The 5,174-nt window shown below is 47.8% G+C and overlaps 1 long non-coding RNA gene across 3 annotated transcripts; it reads left to right on the top strand.

Moving 5' to 3' along the window:
* The first annotated feature begins 1,606 nt into the window (after positions 1-1,606).
* On the top strand, positions 1,607-4,818 carry LOC120711999. Of its 3 annotated transcripts, none has more exons than XR_005690584.1 (3): positions 1,607-2,732; positions 4,026-4,489; positions 4,596-4,818. It is a non-coding gene; the product is annotated as an uncharacterized LOC120711999 (long non-coding RNA). The 3 variants fall into 3 exon arrangements; XR_005690583.1 differs by having other exon boundaries at positions 2,814-4,489; XR_005690582.1 differs by lacking the exon at positions 1,607-2,732 and having other exon boundaries at positions 2,739-4,489.
* The last annotated feature ends 356 nt before the right edge of the window (positions 4,819-5,174 follow it).

Here is a 5,174-nt window from a genome sequence, read left to right as displayed (position 1 = left end):
GCTAGTGGGGGTTTGTTATGAACGCTAATGGGATCGAGAGGGAGAGGGTGATGCCTGCTGCCCACTACAGTACCCGCGGTGCTACAGTGCCGCGGGTACTGTTCACGGGATGGCGGCGGCTAGGGTTGGGGGCGCTGGGAACGCCGGCCGCGGGGCTTCGCCCACGGCCGGCAAGAGGGAAGGGATTTCCTTCTAATCTCTTGCTTGATTAGATTGATACATCTACTCTCCTTATATAGAGAGGTTTACTTGACCCCTAAGCAAGCGACTAATAAACCTTAATGGGCTAAGGCCCAATAGGCCCTTGACTCCTCTAACACTACACCCCACCTGGACATGCAGCTTGTCCTCAAGCTGCAATCTAACGATGACGCTAACAATGACTCCACTAGACGCAAACCGAACTCCTAAGAAGTCTTTTACATCTCGGCTTATTTTAAATAGACTGTGACTCTTTATTTTTAAAGACACCTGAAGATACGGCGGACACCCTCCGCGTGCTGGATCTGCACGTATGTCACCGCCTGGATCCCACGGAGACCATCGAAACGAGAGGGGTGCGCGGGTACGGCCACCTGGAATTAATCGTGACTGCGACCAGCGGAGACGTCCTCGCGGTGGCCGGTAGCGAAAAGCGGTGGCGCTAGGCACTGCGTCCCCGCCGATGACAAAGGGGAAACCGCCTTCCCTACCACTGCTGTAGAATTGGAGTTCGCTACCCAGCGCGCGCTTGAAGACAGCGGCGAGTTGGCGCGAGCGCTGGTGGCCTTCCGACGGAATAAGGTCGCGCCCCCAATTGCCGAGGTCGATCGTTGTCAAAGCCGCCTCTTGCATCTCCAAGCGCATCTTCTGCAGCCGTCGCCGCGCTAGGAGGCCGCGTGCTGCAGCCTGCAGCCGCACCGCCGCCTGGATGAATGAAGCCGCTTGGTCCTGTTGCTCCTTGCGCATCACGCGGACGAGCCGTCGAACCAAGAACTTGCGCGTTGCCGCTTGTAGGTGCACGGCCGCCTCTTTCTTTCGCTCAAGTTGTATCATCTCCTGGAGAGCGGCTTGTATCTGGACTATTGTAACCCTTATGTCGGCGCATAGATCCTTGGTAATCGGCTGGGTCGGCGAAGACGTTGGGGGTGCCATGGACAGTGTGGCGGCGGCCGTCAATGAAGAACTCGCCAGGGTTGTAGATCCGTACCCTGGCATCCCATAGGACATGGACGCCGTGGGGTTCAACGTCGGCGGCGGTTGAAGGCGCGACTCCATAGAGGTGATGCGCGACTCCATAGAGGTGAAGCGCGTCTCCATGTCGCCCATGCTGCTCAGCAGCTTGGTCATCATGGCGGCCAGACCCTCCATGGTTGGCGGTGGCAGTGGTGGCTCAGACTTGTCGTCGCCTGGCATAGCTGATACCAGATTGTTATGAACGCTAATGGGATCGAGAGGGAGAGGGTGATGGCTGCTGCGCACTACAGTACCCGCGGTGCTACAGTGCCGCGGGTACTGTTCACGGGATGGCGGCGGCTAGGGTTGGGGCGCTGGGAACGCCGGCCGCGGGGCTTCGCCCACGGCCGGCAAGAGGGAAGGGATTTCCTTCTAATCTCTTGCTTGATTAGATTGATACATCTCCTCTCCTTATATAGAGAGGTTTACTTGACCCCTAAGCAAGCGACTAATAAACCCTAATGGGCTAAGGCCCAATAGGCCCTTGACTCCTCTAACAGGGTTTTTTTTTGCATTGAATAGGTGCAGTGTACACAGATTACAATTTTTTATATTAGTTGTACATCATAATTCCTATGTTCTCATTTGTTCAAACGGATGGTTTTACATCAGAACTCACTCTATTCCTAACAGTTTGACTAAAGAGAACGGGGATTCCAAACCAACACTCAAATGTTCTTCCCAGTCCTCAATCAATTTTTTGTTTTGCCCATCAGTTCCTTTTGGGCTATCTACTGTCACTCCCAGAAAGAATTGGGCCCTGAATCGCGGGTTGGGCCCAGAGCAGCAGGGTCTTGAAGGGGTTGGATTTTGGATTGGAGAATGGAAGGGGTGGGCTATTGTTCGACTGCACCGCTACTATTTGCTGGCCATGGGTTTGTTGGGCTGCTCCTAGGCTCTTGGCTCACCTGGATCAGGTGCGCCAATCTTCTAATATCGAAACCTGGGTTCATTCCCCGGCACCAAAGCGTGCCACGTCGCGTCCTCGCCTCGACCGTCAGATCGGGCACGCGGACGGCCCAGATCTTGCATTTGCTGATCATTTTGCAAAAGGATCCTCAAACTTTAACGAAATCAATCCACGGTCCATCCTCTCTCAGGTTTTTTTGCGGAGGCAGAGACGCGCGGCGCGGGGACCGGGTGGCCGTGCCGGAGGCCGGCGACAGAGGGCAATGCGACGCCGCTTTCCGCGCCGCAAATGTCATTCCCCCTCGCCTCTCTTCGCCGGCGACCGCGTCTGGGCTCAAGTAGTCTGCGTAAGCCGCCGGCGACATTCCCCCTCGCCTTTGCCATTTGCGCCTCCCTTCGCTAGCGACCTCGTCCGAGCTCAAGTAGTCTGTGCACCGAGGGTAACTGCTGCACCAGGATTGGCCACCGACACCAGTTCCAAGCGAGCACGTACCTCTTCCCATCCACTGCATCAAGGAAGATGGGCCCTCCATCTAATCTGAAATTCTGAACTACCATCGCCGATTTAGCTGTGCCCATCCGCACAACCAGCAGGATATATTAGCGAGGTAACATCATAAGCTTTCCCTTGATTCAATTTAGCACCATTCGGACTAACTTTTGTTTGACGAATTTGTCAATTTTGGCAGGCATGCAGTTCTGAGATTGCATCTTTATACAATGGCTCAATGCTTTGTGTAACTCCAAATTCTGAATAGACATTCAGTTTTCCCCCATTAATAATTAGACAACAATTGACATCTCTGTTAGTTATAGTAAATAAGCATACATTCGGATGGTTCTTATACAAGGTAAATATAATTCAGGATACAAAATAAACCCTCATGCTGTTATCCTTTATCTTACAGAAAATAAAAAGATTCAGCATATCAATATCATACGTCGTAATAGCCAATTTATTTTACTACCTTCAATTTTTTGTGGTGTATTATCAAATCAGTACAAATCAGAACATCCAATGGATTACTTCGCACAAGTCCATCATGATTTATGACAAGGACCTATTCAAACTATCTCTGAACTTTCCTTATTGCTTTCCGTATATGCTAGGTTCTGAATAAGTCAGCTAATTTCCCATATATTTCTGGGGGGGGGGGGGGGGCACCGAGGTGCTATCCTCTGTAGAGATGTTTAAGGTTATAGTGATATAGATGGTAATATTTGGTAACTTTACAAATGTCATTTCATGGCAGCTCCTATCCATATATCAATCAGCATTTTTAAAGTGTAGGGATGAAAAATAAAATAAGCCTTTCTGAGGTGTACAACTGAGAAATGAGTTGGGCATACTTAATCTTCCAATGCATGTATATATGTTTTGTATACTGCAAATGAAACAAAATGAAGTGTTTACATGTTCATCTATCTGCTTGTACTCTAAAATTGAAGAATACAAGTTGTGAACTACACTTTCTTTTATTCAGTAATTCTGAATTAGTTTACTTGGGGGTTATATTTTCTTTCATCCAATAATCCTGACTCAATTGAGTTCTTATCTGAAAATGGTGTACCAACAGTTCAAGAAAGTGACAGGACAATTTACTTTTCATATGCCCTTCTGAAATGATGAAATTTTAAATGACCTGGTGACTGCACTCCTAAACCATTTATTTATGTTGTGAAATCCATCTCTGTTGATGCATCTATCAACATTATTATTTAATCTCTCATATGTTATTTCACTATACATACACATTAAATGAACATCTAATAAAACTTTGTAAAAAAAAAGAACTACATATTCACTACTGTTACAAATCACTTCCATAGCTGTTGCTACTCTTCAATGCTCGGGGCCTATATTTGGAGAACATGAACTGCTACACTTTTTTTTTTTGCAGATCCCAAATATCAGAAATCAACAAATCAACCAGACACAAGGAGAGAAAAAGGAAAATAAGTTAAGAACTCATTTCCTTTTTAATACTTATTTCAAGTACACATACATCTGAATGACTTAGTGCTACCTACATTACTTACCTGCTTTGCTTTCCTCCAAAAGGGAAAGGCTTACTGAAACTAGCACTAGCAGTGCGTCTTGCAATCACAAGGGCGATAGTCAAAAATCCCCAAATCTTGCTACTTGATTGTATATCTTGTGCTGTTTACTTGAGAAATCTATTGATAACTCAATATTCCAGCCTGACCAGGCCAATCTACAGCTTCCATCAGCAAAACTTGTGGAAGAAACTGATGATCATATTACACACGTTCAAGTAACAAGCTGCAAGGCTGGCCGATGGTCAATGGCAAACAAAACATCCTTGCAAACCTGCATGATCTCATTCGTCATGTGCTAGATTAGGTAAATATCATAATCTAGCATTGTTGTTCATCCAATATTGCCATCTACCTTTTTTATTTTTTTACCATAGGATTTTTAGAGTTATTCTGTTGTGGTCAACATACAGAAAAATGCCTAGTAGGAGCTATACCATGTTACCTGCTTGGACCACGACATGCGAGAGAATGGACAGAAGGGCAAACTGTACGAGATTATGGAATATTTCTTTCTCAATATTTCCTAGCAACCCAAATTTAAATTTGTTACTATCGACAGATATGTATCCGGGCTCATGGTATTCATGATGGCCAATCAAGGCCGAAGCGCAGCAACGCCGCGCGTTAATTCTAGTCCTATCTATTTTTCGTATAAAAAAATTTCTCCACCTTTTAGTATTTGAGATTCATACAAACAGCTATAGCTCATGGATTCATCTCAAATCCTACCTTTTCTCTCTCCCAAAACTTCTGCACCCCCCCCCCCCCCCCCCCCCCCCCCCCCGCGCACCGCCAGCCGCCCACGGCTGCATGCCCCTGCCCGCTCCCCGCGCGTCTGCCCACCCTGTTTGGCGCCGCTGAGGCCGCATGCTGCGCCAACGTCCGTGCACCCGCAACTAGCTTTTGAGCCTTGCCGTTGCCCGCAGCTAGCTTCTGCCTCGCATGGTTGCGACTCCCAGCGCGGGCTTAGTGGATGCACAGAGCTGCAG

The sequence above is a fragment of the Panicum virgatum genome, chromosome 6K (assembly GCF_016808335.1).
Source record: "Panicum virgatum strain AP13 chromosome 6K, P.virgatum_v5, whole genome shotgun sequence".
NCBI lineage: Eukaryota > Viridiplantae > Streptophyta > Magnoliopsida > Poales > Poaceae > Panicum > Panicum virgatum.
The sequence above is the reverse complement of the archived record's forward strand: the minus strand, read 5'-3'. Positions and strand labels throughout refer to the sequence as shown.